Genomic DNA, 18,357 nt, shown 5'->3' with positions numbered 1-18,357 from the left:
AAGTGCGGTGTGCCGAGTTGCGCTGCTGCTTTGGAGTAAGACTTTTGTTTTCCATTTTATTCGCACAAAAATTAAATTACACTTTCGTGCATTTACTCACTCACTCCCTCGAGTGTTGTTGGTACCACTTAATTATGGCTTATTGGCCCCGAAATTTCTTTTAGGCTTGGCCGTGTTGCACGCAATGGAAAAGTGTGATGCCGCGTATGAAAGTAAATAATGAAAGATAAGTAGTAATAAATATGTAAGAATATAGCTTGTAGCCGTTAATCCCGTTAAACCTTATTTATTGTTATTTTAACGGTGCAAAGATTTTAATGAAATTCATCAAAGCCACGCGCCACCCAAGTGTTTGCAAAATTTACACTCAATTCTTCTTTTGCTGTTTACTTCTCTGACACCCACACATATGTAAGTGATATTGAACGCAAATGTGCACAGTGTGTTGTATTTGATAAAATACTGTTGGTACTTTTTATGGCAATAAGATATACATTTCTTTTTTTTCTGGTATCAGATAGATCGTTTATTTATCACTTTAGAATAAATCAAAAATATCTAAAAAAAAATCATTTATATTTTTTTTTTTTTGTTTATTATTTTTTTATACAGATAACCGTTTTGAATTTTTTTATTAGGTATATAGAGGCTAGGGGTAGTATTGACCCAATTTTATGGCTTTTTGGTACTTCTTTAAGTTCCATGAAGATTTCGAATCAAATTTTTTTTCAACGATGAAGCCCATTTCTGGCTTAATGAGCATGACGCAAGCAAAATAGCCGCATTTGGGAGAAAGAGCAACCTAGGGATTGCCATTTCATTCAGAAAAACAACGGTTTGGTGTGGTTGGCCGGTGGAACCCACATTTCTTCAAAAATAATTCCGGTGAGAACGACTGATGCCTGAAATTGAAGCTCGTGATCTCGGCGACATTTGGTTCCAACAAGGCGGCGTCACTTCCCACACATCGCATCAATCAATAAACACTTCGGTGCGCAGATAATATCACCTTTTGGGCCAATTGATGGACTAAAGTTTATGCGGAAAATTCCGCTTTGATTCAGGCCATGGAGCAAAATATCACACGTGTCATTCGCCAGTTCTCAGTCGAAATGGTCGAACGACCATTGGACCAACATTTGAAAGCAATAATTTTAAAAAAGTAAATGCCGAAGAATGTCCGTTCGAGTGAACATTATCCATTAAATTTGAAGTGTCTGTACTTTGTTATTAAAAAAAGTATGGAACATAGAAATTGATCCCCCTTTATATAGGAAAGGATAGGTTAGGATATACTGACCGGATGTCACGCCATACATAGATCTTTTTGTGCTTAGTAATGCCAAAGGTTGAGTTTAATTTGAGCTCAAATATTCTTTATACTGGTCGTCAAATTTTTTTCGAACTTTAAGAGCAACTGGATCTCTAATTTGATATTTCATGTTGTCCATTAAACTGCGAAGGTCCTAGATATCTAAGACGAGTTCTCGATAATGCTGGACAGAAACATAGGGGGTGTAGCAGTGTCTCTCTCATCCCTACACATGCATATATTGTCGTTATCTATCTACCTGACTGACTTCCGCAGTATTTCGGAAGCTCCGTCTGAGGTCTAGCTCTGGGCTTTAGCTTATTTCTTTTAATTTTTTTAACCCTTTTGATTCTAGTTTTTGATTTGATTTTTTTTATTTCCCACTCAAAATTTTATACTAAAAAAAAATATCTTACTAATTTTTATGAATATGTTAAATTCTCTGGACAACTGTCGTCGAAAAACTATTTAGTTTTCATTTGTTCTTAAGAGTATTGATCGTATGAAACCAAATTGGTGGTCCGGAATGAATTTAGAAACCTAACAATGACGAAAAGTTTGAGTTTTGCATTGAGAGCTTATATTCTCTACGACACAAAATATTTTCGGATTTTTCAAAGAGTCAGATCGCCTTCAAATGGTTACTATTTATGGCAAGAAGAATATTTATCATTGCAGATTTTAAAGTGCATTATTAGATATTCTGACGGATATATGGATATATGAATATGATAGAGTTAGATAGTAATCTAAACCTTAAAGAATATATGAGATTTTCAGTATTCTATCATAATCCTTCCAACTCACTAAAATAGTTACAATTGGGTACGTAAAGGAAAAGTAGTTTCAGAGATACCATATTAAAATTATCAAAAGAACAAATGAAGAAATGAAGAAAACGCTTCACACAACTTGTCTGCCATGCGAGCAGACAGGTTTTACTTCACACACATTTCTAGTCAACCACCTTCGCTTAATTAAAATTATCTTATCTTGCTTAACAAGCCACTAAACAGATACCACAGAGAGTTACAATATTCTGTCAAGTCGTTCAGTAGGCAAATTAAAAGAGTAATAAGTTTACAAAAACAAAATAAATACGACGGCACCATAAATGGTGAAAACATAATAAAAATGCTGAAAATAAAAGGGACGCAAGTAAGATGATAAGCAAAATTGGCACAGAAATACGAGCGAACGCACCGGCAGACATAGAGCGGCTTGAGATTGGTCGAAGCAAATGCATGCAAAGGCACACACACAACAACGCATGAAACTACATATGTATGTATAGTAAATCCCTTTGTGTCCGGAAATTTCGCCGGTGTTCATGGCCAACGGATGGATTTGCCGCGACTCACATTACCATAGTAAGCCGCCGCCGCCGCCTATGTCTGTCCGCATATATCTATCTGGTCGTACATTTTATTAGCTGTTTTATGGGACGACATCTTTAAACATTGTGGCGAGGAAATTAACATTTTGTTAAACTGTCACATTTATTGTGGCTATGAAAGACTAAAACAAAAATGGCAAGAACGCTGTAGCCGCCACTGTAGCTCGGGAGCAATGATGCTCAGGCTGAAGATTGCGTTGATACTTATGTACATATGTAAGTAGTTAAGGAGCAGTTTTTATGAGTAGAATTAAAAATGTAATGTGAAGAGTTAATGATGCGATAATTACTTAAGTAAGTACAGAGGGTTGAAAAAATACATATATACATATAAATATATATATTATTTAAATATTAGCGAACACTTAGTCTTATACATTTAGAGTTAAGGTTGCTTAAATTTTTTAACAAGTGTAAACTTCGTTGTAGTGTTACTTTATAAAAACAAACAAATCACTTTTTTTGACTTGTAATATTATTTGAGGGATTATATACACTTTGAAATTTCAAAAACATATTTTTTTGTATTTTATAATATTTGGTGGATCAAATGGTTTGGGTGTTATGAACGTTTTTTGAAAAAATATTTAACTTACTGTAATCAGGACCCAAAACTTTAAATGGTTTTTTCGAAACGTTTCCAAAATCGGTGCGGAGAATTTCTTTGAAACGGCCAGAATCGAAGACTTAAGATTTTTAATAAAAATTTCGATATGGAAGGTGGTATATGCTTTCGCTAAATACGACTTTTTATTGACAAGCCGCCATTTTATCAAAAATTTCGACTAGTTTTTTGATCACTACTTGGAATCATCTATAGAAGTCGATTGATCATATGATTCGGAAACGCATTATAATTGTTGTGCTGTATTGGAAAGATCCCAAAGGAAAGATACCCAGGAAATGGGTGTAACCTGCGCTGATAAGCGTGGCACTGGAAGTGCTATTAAGCAATCCGGGTCCGCCACCGTCATGCACTGATGCCGGCTGGTAGCAGGGCGAGATCTAAAGGATAGCGGCGACGAGGGGGGAACGGCCCATCTTATAAGGTTGCATTAGTCAAGGTTGTGAGGAATTCCTCGGAACCAAGCTAAGGCATTCCATACAGACAAAGGGCAAAAGTCTGGTTTCCGATTACACCATCACAATCGGAGCAGATAATGTAGCTAATCAGAGCCATCAACGCCAATTCCCTAACTGAGGGGTGGAGATTCTTTAAGCGCCACAACGAAGAGTCTACTGCTACTTACAAAGGAATCAATGGAGATCAATTATGGATTCGCAAAAGTTAAAGTCATGACCCGCAAGTCAGACTCGGCTTAGGTGCAGAAAACCTAACATCGGAAAATGAGATGGGAGAAGTCGAGGAGGATCCCATGGAGTCCTCGAGATATACCGACAGCATTGAAGGTGTTCTTCGGAGGCTGAGCTTATAGAAAAGTTCTTTAAATTATGTACTGAAAAACAGTTTTGGCACATCTCTTAAGAATTGCAGATAATACTATAACTGAAGCATCTTCTTCAAATTAATCTACAGGAAAATTATATACCGGAATCGCCTTTTGTCCACCAGACCACTGCAGTTTCTACCAAGCGAAGACTACAGAAATTTAAGAAAGCCTTCTTGTTCTACTAAAAAGTATGCTCCCAACAAAGAATATATTTATATATACAGATAACAAAGCGCTTTTGAAATCACTAAAGTCCCTTAGTGGATCAGACTTCCTAATACATCGACCTATAATGGATTCAAGGACATAGTAACATTTCCGGTAAATGGGAAGCAATTTTTGCTTGATGACTAAATCATAAAACTTATCCAATGATCATTTCTAAAGAAAATTCTAAATTTTTACTAACTATATTTTAAATTTTGCAAATGTATAATACTTAGATACGGTATCACATTTCTTTTTTCAATCAAATCAGAGCTGATCTGTAATCCATTTAAGACATGTTAAAACATGAGTGAAGAACTTTCTTTCAAAATACAACCAGAAGGTAATAAATATATGGAAGTATGCATATACATATGTACATGTACCTCTAGATGCAAAAATGTTGAGTGAATTTTTGAGTGCAATCACCATTAAAAACTGGTTTTTGAGAAATATACATACATCTTCTTCTACATAAATATCTTTATATATATACATACTTATATGTACAAAAGTATATGTATATAAAAGTGACCACCAGTGGTTGCTATCATGGCGGCGATGACAATACCCACAATGTTAAGTGCTCAGGATAATCTGCTTATTCACTCAGAGAGCAGATAAAGGCAAGGAATGAAGGAAGTCAGTATTCATGAAGGAAAAAATAAAAATTTCAGAAGAGCTCAACTTGTAGATAAGCAAGTAAATATATATTATACACACAATATATTATATATATGAATATGCCAGACTCCGCCTTTTCGTTAAGAGAATGAAAGAAGATAGTATAGCTTCAGTCAGTTCAGCTTCTGTTTTTTCACTTTTTACCAATTTTATGCGTGCTGAGAGTGTTTATAGACGGAATTTATTAACACCATATATTCTACTAAATAATTTTAGGCTAATCATGTACTGATTATTGCAATGACAATTAATAATCTCACTGGTATTGACTGTAATTCATTACTGTCATAGATCATAGAGAAGACGATAGGTAATACTTTTAAAGCCGCCACATTTAAAGCATTTGGCTTAGTTATTAGTGTTGAGCAGAGAATCTAAGGGTTCCTGAGTTCTGCTCCGCAGTACCGTCAAATGCCTGTGCACCTTTTCAAGGTGCAAAGTAACGAAATTATCGTTGTATCCGCCAACTAGTCCCTCAGTTTTTAAAACATTGATCTGAATTTTTGCACACGTCCTTTTTTCCTCAAGAAGCACCTCTATCGCACCACTATTGCATATAGCTTTTATACAAACTAATCATTGAAAGTCACGTCCAAGTTCGAACCAAAACTATTTCGTACGTACTATTCGCAACATTATCGGCTATCTTGAGACGCAGCATTTATCATTGGATAATACTCGACCGAATAGACCACGTCCATCTCGCAGTGAAGAAAATATAACAGCCGTAGTTGAGAGTGTACACAAAGATCGTGGAGAGTCGGTTCGGCGCGGTTCGCAGCAGCTCAGACTGACGTATAGACAGATTTGGTATATTTACGTCCAGATCTTAAATTAAAAGCGCACAATATATAGCTTGTGCAAGAACTGAACCCGCTCGACCTTCCCAAGCGACATTGCTTCGCTCTATGGGCTTGAAAACTTCAAAGAAGAACGTTGGTTTTCGAGCCAAATTTTGTTTAGCGATGAAGCCCACTTCTGGCTCAACGGTATACAAACAAGGATAATTTCCGTATTTGAGACGGAGGGCGACCTGAAGATATTCAAGGGCTGCCATTTCATCCAGAAATATAACAAAGGTTTGGTAAGGTTTGTGAGCCGGTGGAATCATCGGTACATATTTCTTCAAAAAGGATGCCGGTGAGAACGTAACCGTCAATGGCGACCGTTATAGCGCCATGATAACCGACTATTTGATGCTTGAAATTGAAGCTCGTGATCTCAGCGAGATTACGTTTCAACAAGACGGCGCCATATCTCACATATCGCATCAATCACTGGATTTATTGAGCAGATAATTTCACGTTTTGGGCTGGCCGATTGTCCATCAAGATTGTGTGATATCACACCGTTAGACTTTTCCCTGTGGGTATATGTAAATTCTAAAGTTTATGCGGACAATCCCACTTCGATTCAGGTCTTGCAGCAAAATAGCACGCGTATCATTCGTCAGTTACGAGTCGAAGTGATCGAACGAATCATCGAAAATTGGACTCAAAGAATGGACCAACGTAAATAAATGCCAAAGAATGTTCTTTTGAATGATAATAAAAAATGTCCATTAAGTTTAAAGTTTCTGTGTTTTTTCTTAAAAAAAAAGTAGGGAACCTCGAAATGGATCATCCTCGTTTCAATTTATAATCTTCTTTGCCATATATGCCTTAGTTTCATTAAATGTTTGAAAAATAAATTTTCACATTGCTCTGCTTGCTATAATCATGCCAAACTATTGCAATAACAAAATCAGATTTTACGAGTTGTTAAATCGAAAATTGGCACAATAATAAACAACTCAGCAACACTCCTGCAATCAAAGCGATTGTAGTCAAAATTGGCTAGTGCGGCAACTCATTGTACACAAATTTTATATATGTATTTATAAATATACTTAAGTAGATATATATATATAAGTATGTTTTCGCATCAATAGCCTGCGACTGGACTTAACTAGCACCCCCATAAAATCAGATAAGCGTGAAATAACAAACATCACCGTTAGTGCAAGCACACAAACATCAAAGTGAAAATACAAGATGTTATGGCGTGCCACGGAGCCACTACTGTGGCCAAAACTGAGGTCGAAATACCAGAGGTGTGTTTTGCGCATGCGTATCTGCACAATATATCGCCTTACCAATTGAGCGTAAAATCCTGCATTCGCTACGCCAATTGGCAGTGAAATGAGCTAAATGCGCGCGTGAACTCACACACACACACACACAAAAACGGTACTCTCATACACTCGCATAAACACCTACACACGCTCACACGTGCTTGATGCTTTGTAGGTGTAGTCCGTTAAATAGGCGTGTTACGAGAAGCCAAAATATTTTACCAACTCTGGTGGCAGCGTAGAGAATCGCATACAATGCTGCACTCGCACAGTCAGTCCTTCCGTGGTGGTGGTGGTGGTGTGGCCATGCTTTGTTGGCCAAAATATAGCCAATACATCCAATTTTCCACTTCGCAACTAAGCGTTACTTGCAACTATATTGTGGATTTTTCCGTCTGTCGTACCTTTCCCCGTTGCAGCATCGCTTTAATGAACGCTCGTTTGGACTGTGACAGCCGAGGCGGCGGATGTCCTGCAGTGTTGCCATGCTTTCATTTAAGCCGACAGGCTGCAGGCGGCCGAGTCATCAGTCAGTTAGTTGGACAGTTTGCAAGGCTGCCAGCGGTGCGGGTGGATGCCGACGATGATGTTGGTCGTTTGCATGCCCAAAAAAAATTTAATGTTGTTGCATTTTATTTAATTTTTTTTTGTTTATTTGTATTTACTGTATTTTTTGTTTGATTGTTTTGTTCTTGCAACATTTCAATTTAACACTGTTGCAAAAGGTAGCAAACACGATAGGCTTTGTGCCGCACAGTTGGATAACAATCTTTGGGGCAAATTGCCGTAAATAAATATGTTACATTATTCACTTACTCGCACATTGTAGTGTGCGGCGATTTGCGTTTGTGTAGAAATTATACACGCTTGGTGGGAATTGTTGTAATTGAGTTATCACTTTGTAAATTTATATAAATGTGTTTATATCGAAATCTTTTCCTAATACAAATTTTTACACATGCATATAAGTATACATACATAAATGAACTGTTTTAACTCTTATGCTCTGAATAGGGTATACTAAGTTTGTCTCGAAGTTTGCAAAACCCAGAAGGAAGCGTCGGAGACCCTATAAAGTATATATATGCATATAAATGATCAGTATGTTGAGCTGAGTCGATTTAGCCATGTCCGTCTGTTCGCCCGTTCATCTGTCTGTCTTGTTTCATATATCATTTTGAAATTTTGCAAACGTCATTTTCTCTTCAAGAAGCTGTGCATTTGTCAAAACTGGCAATATCGGACCACTATAGCATATAGCTGCCATACATACAGAACGATCGGAATCAAGTTCTTATAAGGAAAATTTTCAGATTCGACAATGCATCCAAAATGTGACATGGATTAATGCTTAAGGTAACAATATAAACCCCAAAAAATTGTTCAGAACGAATTACTATAACATACATATAGCTTCTATATAAACTGAACACATCAGCAGAGAACTTACCCACACTAATTAAGAGCTCATACTTGGAGCGCCTTTCTTAGAGTTCTATATCAGTCAATTTTTCCGAGTACAAAGCGAAAATAAACTTTCCTTTATTTTGACCCATCCTAATGTACACGTATCTTATATATTCTATTATACATGTACTTGTATATATTTTCATACCCTGAATAGGCTATAATAAGTTCACTATGAAATTTATAAAACCAAAAACGAAACTGTAGCGATCTTTAGAAGTTTGTTTGAGCTGAGTCTATTTAGCCATGTTCGCCTGTCTATTCATACATCTCTATATACCATATGTGATCTAGTCACAAGAATCGGCATATAACCGCCATACAAACTGACCGACCTTGTATGAAAAATATTTTTTTGAGAAGATATCTTGACGAAATGTGGCATAAATGGCTGTCTAAGACAAGAAGATTTCGGAAAAATTGTTAAGATCAGGCATCTACATATATAATATAGCTGTTATACAACTGTCCGATCAAATTTGAGATAAACAAATTTAGCTCCTTTTTAGCTATAAAAAGTGCACCAGTGAAGGTTGTTATATTATAAATCTTGGTCCTCGTATATGGTATAATTTTAACCCATGAATTCAAGAGGATAGTGTTTAGGTCATCGTAATGTATTTAGGATATACAGAGTAAGGAAAGTATGGCTTTCATTACAGCAATGTGCCAACCTAGGTGAAATTTATTTCCGAAATTGTTTTAATTGACAACAATGGAATTTCTTCTGTGAAATGATTAGATATGTGACAAAAGAGATATGTGGAAAAACTGATTTACCTTAAAGTAATTGGATATATACTTACATAGATGAGTGACGCAAAAAGTCGAAGGAGATCATAGAAAACGCATATGGAAAGACTTGTATTCCTCCACTTGCAGTGTGAAAAATTGTGCTAAAAAGATATATCTAAGAATCAATATTTTCGTGTCTTTACTTAGTCCTCCACTCTTGCAATGATTCTGCTATTCTTTCTGACTGAAACTTAAACAAAAAATTCATCATTAGAAGAAATTTTTCGTAAAATAGCATATGGGCGAAAAAAACTAGAAATCCACCCAATTAGCCAAAATGTTGGTCGTTTTGTACCTTCCAAAATTAGGTTTTTGCAAAAATCAAATAACTGATTGTATGGAAAGCTTTCTCTCCGAGTAATCAGCCAATAAAATTTGAAAATCGGTTTTTTTTCATTCGTAATCCGTTACGAAGCGCAATAATTGACTAGATGTTAACAACAGAACAATAAACCCCAAACAGAAATCATAAACAGTACAATCGGTTATTTTACTTATTGACGAAGCCTTTCAGCAGAAATAAGCCTTATCGCCGAAGATGATTTTTCAATAAAGATCCGGATCATTTTCAAGTTGTTGCTCAGCCCAATTCACGATCATACGACGATTCAGGTGTCAAGCGGCTTCAGTTCTTGCGTCAATTTGATCTTTTAAGGATGTAGGCCAAGATCTTTTCTCAAAATTCACCTCATTGACGTCACAGAGATGCCCAACACTTGTGAACGACGTGTGAGAGCCCGATTTGGGTATTCCTCAATCGATGCGACAACAGCAGCAATATTCTCGACACTTCTTTGTCTCACTCATGCCAAAATTTCCTATAAATCGAGTGTTTAAAACTTGATATATTGTAAACGAAAAAGTAATTTTAAGAAAAACGCATATACGTTTATAATTGTCCTATGCTAGAGGATCTAAGAACAAGACAAATATAATACACATTGTTGAAAAGAGTGTCCAAAGCAGCCAAATTGGCTTAATATCCACTTTACTCAATTTCTGTTTATCAATGCACCCTTTATTTTGCCAAAATGCATACCCTTTATTTCAATGTTGACACGTATTTACTCGATTTCTTTTCTTTTGCTTACAGATTTTACAAAAAACAGATAACCATTCTTCACCTAATGGCCCATTACAGACAAAATAACAAACAATTTAAAAATCTTCTGGCGACTATTCGAAGTTGTGTCGGCGCATAATCAGTTGAAGCATAGCTAAATAAACTGATGTAAGCGGGCACATGCGTGGAAGCAGAATATGTATTATGTGTATTACTTACATATATATATATGTATGTATATGTATGTTATATATACAGTTTCAACTGAATAGTCAAACATTTTACTTTGTATGTAGTTGTTGGAATAAACCAACTAGTCTTTTAGTAATTCATAACCATAAGTAATGTTAAGTCCCTATTCTTCAACAGTTGAAAGTGATCTTAAGGTCTATAAACAGAATCATAGACGAAATATGGGTTGGTAGTGTATAACTGAATCACTGGAAGTTGCAGATATAGCTATGTATAGCTTTGGCTTGATTTTTTTTTAAATAAGCACAGTCACTTTTCCTAGAAAATTATATGAGTCTAGGAAGTAAAATGATTGAATATCCCAACAATTTGAGCGGAACAACAATATTAGATATCGATAATTTGTTGCTATAATCTGCAATCTTAAAATTATCGCCCCTAAATTTGCTATAAATAGATCTAGCGTCCGTTGCTGCCCAATATCAAAGCGAATACGAAGCGGCAACCTTGCCGATAAGCGACAATAATTATCAAATACCACAACAACATCAGATATGAAAGCGTCAATGTTGATAACGTCGAAAACGCCGAAAACGTCATCACATGACCGAATTTGTTGAATTTTTTAAAACTGTTTGTTTATAGTGCTTTAATATTATATGACACACTAGTCATGACAATATCAATTTGTATGTATGTATCGCTTGTTATTGCTGTGTTATATTTTAGATAGGAAGGAAGGGGAGTTTATTTATATACTCAGATATGACGTTTATATGAACTTCGATCCATCAAATTTGCTTGATGTTTGTCATATGTTTGGCACAAATGACGAGATATAGGTGATTTTTATGCAAAAACTTTCCGTTTGAGACAGCTAATAGGAAACTGCATGTTTGCTAGATAACTGAAAATAGATTTCCCATACATATAAAATTATCTCTGATTTTATGAAATTACCATACATTTTGACCAACAAATGTGGTTGTTACTCAGCTGGAAAGTCGGCAATCACTAGAGCATATATATTGAAGGCTTGGACTGATTATATTAACTTTTGACATTCTAAAAATGTACTCGAGAACATGTGTCTATGCTTAAGGCTGAACGACGAAGCCCGTTTTCGCTTGACGTCTTTTTAAGAGACTCATATTTCAAAGCATGTTGCTTCGCAGATAATCAAATAGACAGGATTGAATCGACGAAATCAAAATTGTTCGTAATTGGCTGTTGAGTAAGGAAAAAGGAGATTCCAACTTACCATCAGCATACCGTCGACTATGCATGCTGGATACAGCGCGAAAACTCTATGAAAGACTACTTAAACCCAGACCCGAAACGGCTATCAACGAAGCTGGAGGACTGTCACCTAGACAACACGGCAGTTCAAATCTAAGAGCTATAAAATACGTCATAGAAAGTGTAGAAGCCGCACAGTGTAGATGATATAAATACAAAAGAATAGTGTTACTGGCCACTTTAGAATTCTGAAACATTTTCAACAGCGATAGATAGGATTGATGTTCTCTAAAAAAACTTTAAAATCCCCAACTACCTCAAAGTATATTGCGGAACAGAAAACTGTTGTACCAAACTAATGAGGGATCACGACAGATAGCGTCACGTCAGGAGCAGCACAAGGATCCATTCGAAGCCCAGGCTTGTAGAACATTAGTTACGGCGCTATCTTAAAACTCGAAATGCCAAACGAATCGAACTAACTTAGCTACACGGACGACATTGCAGCAGTAACTACAGCAAGAGGCACAGAAGAAACGTGAAGAAAACTAAATCAGGTCATGATACGAACGCAAACATGGTTCGACACACACAACCACCAGCTCGCAAGGAAAAAGCAGTAAACTACCTAGGGTAAGACAGGTCCCCAGACTAAACTGCTGGGTGCAAATCCAGCACGCCGCAGGAAAGGCAGCGAAGAGCACCTTCCAATGGGAAAAGGAGAGTCGCGGCAGATGGACCGCCAGACTAATAAAATATCTAGACTAATGGACCTGCCATAAATTTGGAGAAGTTGCTTTTTACACAACTCAGCTTATATCCGGTCTCGGATACTTCAAAAAGTACCTTCACAGAATGGAGAAAGTCAAAGAGATGTAATGCCTACAGACGACGATGCTGGACATGCTGGAGAGTGAAGCAAATTGGGAAATTATCCAGAAATTCGCAGCAATCTTGCTACGCCGAAAAAACTGGGACCTGGACGCAGATGTAAATCACTCATTAATATTTCTTTTTAAAAAATCAGAATTCCACTTAAAAAAATTAAAACACAATTAATTTCGGCATTTTTTGGTTTTGGGTTAACGACATTTTATCGGCGTGACAATGGCAGCTTTTAGTTTAGTCTTTGTTCCCTTCCTTTGTCTATGGGGATATCTAATTTTGCGATCTTACATTGATATTAGTTATATGTAGGAATTATTAATATCACGACTAGCTCGCAATAAATGAGAATGAGTAATGTGGTTACTTGTATGAATTTCCATAAAATGCAATTTCGAGCACGCCAAAGGCATCAAATTACCAAACACATAATAATTGCAGAGCAAGAATTCATTTTCAATACAATCTAACAGTGCTAAACTATACATATGAATGCATTCATGAAATACTATTTAAGAGCAATACTCATTTAACGTCAACCCACAATGCAAGTAGCATCATTGGTCAGACAGAGGTTGAAAGCTTCGCCCAAAGTCACATTTTAAACGAGGTAGGTGGCGCAACCACACAAGCACACAACGCGAAAACACTCTTATATGTGGCATTCATTAAGTTGCTGATATTTGCATTAATAGTGCACAGTGGTTCTTGTTGTTTCTATACCCTTGCAACATGTTGCTAGAGAGTGTAATAGTTTTTGTTCACCTTACGATTGTATGTATCACTTAAAACTAAGCGAGAAATATGTATAAATGATTAGTATGATGAGATATTGTTGAAATAAGAGTGAATATCCGTATGCCTGTCCGTCCGTCCGTCTACGCACTCTACAACTTGAGTAAAAATTGAGAAATTTTGAAGAAACTATGGTGACAGTATGCGGGTTTCTTAGTAAAAAAAAAAAAAATACGAGTTCGTAGATGGTCGTAATTAGACCACTGCCGCGCCCACAAAACACCATTTACCGAAAAATTATAAAGGCCATAAACGAACACTAAATTAAGATATAAAACTCTTATTTTGCAGAGAGGATTACAGTAGGAAGAGGCTCCTGTCAGAAAAAGTTTTGAAACAGTGGGCGTGGCTCCGACCTCTAAAAGGTTTAATGAACAAAATAACCAATTTAAGATAGATTCTACAAGAATCCATACTCACAATGTGAAAATTAATGAAACTGGATCACAATCCAGCTCACTCCCCATATAACGGTACTCCTACTACTAAAAGCGGGATTAATCAATAACTAAATTCGCCGGAGACATTAAGTTTTACCTCCGTGATGATATGAGAGGGCTTTGTGGAAGCCAATAAGAAAATTGGACGATGGGCATGGCACCATCCATATCTCGGGACGCAACCGACCAACTTCGACTAAATTTAGTACGTGGCATTCTTTCCATATTAAGTTGCAAGAGTATAAAATGTTCCATTGCACCCGAACTTAGCCCTTCCTTACCTTTTTTGTTTTGTTTTTTTTTGCTATTGTTGGAGGCAACATTCAAATGCATTAGTCGCGGCTGCTCAGATGACAAGGTTCACTGTACTACTGATGACGGCTGATGGCTTGAGGCGTTTAACTTGCCACATACAAAACAATCATGTATGTTGTTGTTGCTGTTGTTATGCTGTTCATATTTGTTGCTGTTGTAGTTGCAACGTGTCATAATTTGACAACAAACTACTGCACGGCATTGCAATGTAATATGCCACCAACAATGCTGCCGGCAGCACCATCAGCGACATTTCGATGAATGTATGTACGTATGTACGTGTACAATGTCCAAGCAACTGGTTTTGTAACATAAGCCCACCGTTGTGTGAATGTATGTAGCAGCCATATGCGACGTATAACAGGTGTTTGGCGCTGCATTGTGTGCCATTACAAAATCAAAACACAAACAATACTTGAACTAGCGAAAATTGCAAAACTAACATGAAAATAAGAAAAATAATACAACAAGAAATTTGTACACTATGCATTTACATCTGTTTGTATATATGTATGTATGAATAACCGAAATAGCTTTAGAAACCAAATATGTACACATTATAGAACAGTAGTAAACCGTGCAACTATGAAAGCACTTACCATTGTATTACAAAATTTTAAAATTTTTTGTACAAATTTTTAATAATGGGGGCGTTCACAGTTTAATGTTACTGTTATAAAATAAATTTTTAATTCAAATTTTAACCAAGAAGAAAACTTTCACAAATTCGAAAAATTCCATATAAAAACTTGATTTTGAGCGACGAGTTTGTATGACAGCTATATGTTATAGTAGTCCGATCTGAACAATGTGTTCGAAGATTGTAGCATTGCTTTGAACACTAATCCCTAGTATACCAAATTTCTTGAAAATATTTTCCAAATACAGAGTTTACTGTAAAAGAACTTGATGTTGATCGTTCAGTTTGTATGGCAGCTATATGTTATAGTGGGCCGATTTCAGTGATTTCGACAAGTGAGTTGCTTCTTGGAGAGAAACGAACGAGTGTAAAATTTTAGGGTGGTTGGTAAGGGTAGTTCGCAGGGTTTTCAAGAGGGACGCTACAAATGTAGACCGATAGGGACAGCAAACGAGCCATATTTTTCCCGCTATTTTGATATTTATCCTCAGTAAGGTTTGCCATTTCATCATGAAAAGATATACGATCCAGCAACTAGTCGAAATTATTCAAATTTACTACCAAAATTTGAAGTCAGTGGCCTCAAGAGCACAACGTTCAATTTATGATCGTCGTAATCGTCCTGCCAGATCAAAAAATAAACAAACAAACAAATTTGAATCCACAGCCACACTAAACCGTAGTGTCGAGAATATTGCTGCTAAATCAGACTCTCACTCGTCGTTCTCAAGGGTTGGACATCTGTCTGATGTCTTTGTGGTAAATTTTGCGAAAAGAATCGTCATATACATATATGTTTGTGAACAGAGTTGAGCTACAACTTGAAATCATCTTCAGCGATAATGCTCATTTTTGGCTTAATGGCTTCGTCAATAAGCAAAATATGTGTTATTGGTCAAGAAGCAATCCACACGTCTAGAAGCAATCCATGAGTCCCTACTGTGTCTCAAAAAAATTAAGGTTTGGTGCGGTTTATGGACCGACGGCGTCATTGTGCGGTACTTCTTGAGTGATGATCTAAATCTGCACGTTACTGTGTATGGGATTTGCTGTCACTCAATGATAACCGAATATTTTTGGACCAAATTGCATGATATGGACTTGCATAATATGTAGTTTCAACAGGACGGTACCACACACCACACAGCGAATGTCTCAGTCGATTTATTGAAAACCAAGTTTGGTGAGCGATTTATCTCACGAAATGGCCCAGTCAATTGACCGCCTAGGTCATGAGATTTGACACCTTTAAACTATTTCCTGTGGGGTTACGTCAAGTCTATGCCAACAAGCCAGCGATGGTTGCTGAGATTCATACGAATATCTAACGTGAAATTGCAGCAGTATCGGTCGATTCAAGCTTGAAAACCGCTGAAAATTGTGTTCAGCGTGTGGACTTCTGCAATCGTGCCGGTGGTGGCCATGCAAAAGAAATAGAGTTCCATACATAATGGCATCGAATGTACTTTTACAGGAATGAAAACCGAAGGACTCTTATTGAAAACTCTATAGTATAATACATGCAAAGAAGCAGACGAACATGGCTAAATGCTATTCATTTATAATTTTTTTTATAGGTTCTCTGAGATTTTCTCTTTAGTTTTAGAAATATTATGTTAAACTAAAAAAATCGTGTTCATGGAATTCTTCGCCGTAGTTAAATTTATAGTGGAATCTTCCGAAAATTAAAATTTTTATGCTTTTTAAAAAAAGCCATTTCGTTACGTTCAAATTTGACTAAGTGTTAGCTTATACCACAACCCTAACCGAAAATGTTTAATTATGAAATCCACCAAATATCGGGAATTCCGTCAGCGAATGTATTTTCAAGGCCAAAATAGATTTACATATGACACTTTGAACCATAAAAGTGAACAAATCTCCTATCCTGATACGCAGATTGCTAATACTTTTTCTAGTGTTATAAAAAAAACTCGTTAATAGAGTCTTAAGTGTGACGGTAGTTTAGTTTTGCTACCACTCTCGCTATTTATTAGCCCAGAGTTTTACAAGTAGCACTACTACTTTACTGTTTAACCCTACCACTCTCTATATTCGTAGAAACCGATAACGTTTAGACAAACTTTTATGTCTGATCTTTTCGATTTCGGTTAGTTTTTGTTACGACATTAACTAGTTTGTTTATCGAATCGACATAACATATAAAAATTTTTTAAATAATATCTTAGCTAACAACTTCGACAATCATGAAAGTGTCATGTGAATACCCGTCGTCTAAGCTACATGTCAGTTTTGCGACAATGTGCGACCAAAGTGTCAGATATATTGTATAACGATTGCAAACGAGCTAAGTAATGGACCTGCATAACCCAGTATATATGCGCACGTGATGTGTGTAACCATGTAAGTGTATGTATAGCATTTACGTCATTCAGGCAAACAAATATATATTTAAAGTGTAGCAAGTCTCATAAATAGCCAGTGTAGCGTGCACAGTACTGAACGCATGCGCAGAAATGTCAATCATGCAAAAATTATGATTATTAAGTTTCTGTTACTGCGCCACTACGTAAGTACATATGCACCACATATATGTATGTATCGATATACGCAAGTAAGTTGTACTATTATGACGATTGCTTTGGTTGAAGCGTTGTTTTGATGTCGGCAATTGTATGTATGTATGCATGTTCAATATTGCATTTGGTTTCTTATGGTAGAAGAGTATATTGCCTCAAAAATATTAAGTGTCTCAAATTATGCCACTGAGCGTTTACGCTGGTCTCTGGGCGCAGCACTTTCAAGTACAAAGGTATCGTGTGGCAAAGTAGCAGCAAAGCACCAAGTGACCGTAAGTTGTAAATAAAAACACCAACAATAGCAACAAATGGCCATAAGTTGTAAAAAAAAAACAAGTTTGTGGTATAATATTATGGCAAGCACCAAGATGTAAACAGTTCCAGTTTGTAGTTGCATTTCTTCGATTTTTTTTGCGGAGAAGTAGTAAAAATTTACGGAGCATAGGTTAGATTAGGATAACCTAAGAGGTCGTCCCTAACAGAAATCTCATTTGGATAGACTAGAATTCCAGAACTTACAACAACTTTTTAATAGATTATAAGACTCTTGCAAGTCAAATCGCGTTTTGAGTCTACTAATGTCAGTTTCGGCTTTGTCTTCTGGTTCGCCGAAGGTAAGTTGAGATTTTTCGACCTCAGTATAGCAATGGCTCAACAATGGAGTGGAAGCTAACTGGATGTTTCTACCTCACTCTCCTCCATTCAACATTTACAACTTGCATCCAACAAAATTTTTAGTGTTATCGCATCCACATATCACTCGTTGTAATGTAATGTGAGCAGATAAAAATTCGCTGGGTGTAGCTTCTGCGATGCAATGATC

The sequence above is a fragment of the Bactrocera dorsalis genome, chromosome 4 (genome assembly GCF_023373825.1).
Source record: "Bactrocera dorsalis isolate Fly_Bdor chromosome 4, ASM2337382v1, whole genome shotgun sequence".
Lineage (NCBI taxonomy): Eukaryota > Metazoa > Arthropoda > Insecta > Diptera > Tephritidae > Bactrocera > Bactrocera dorsalis.
The sequence above is the reverse complement of the archived record's forward strand: the minus strand, read 5'-3'. Positions refer to the sequence as shown.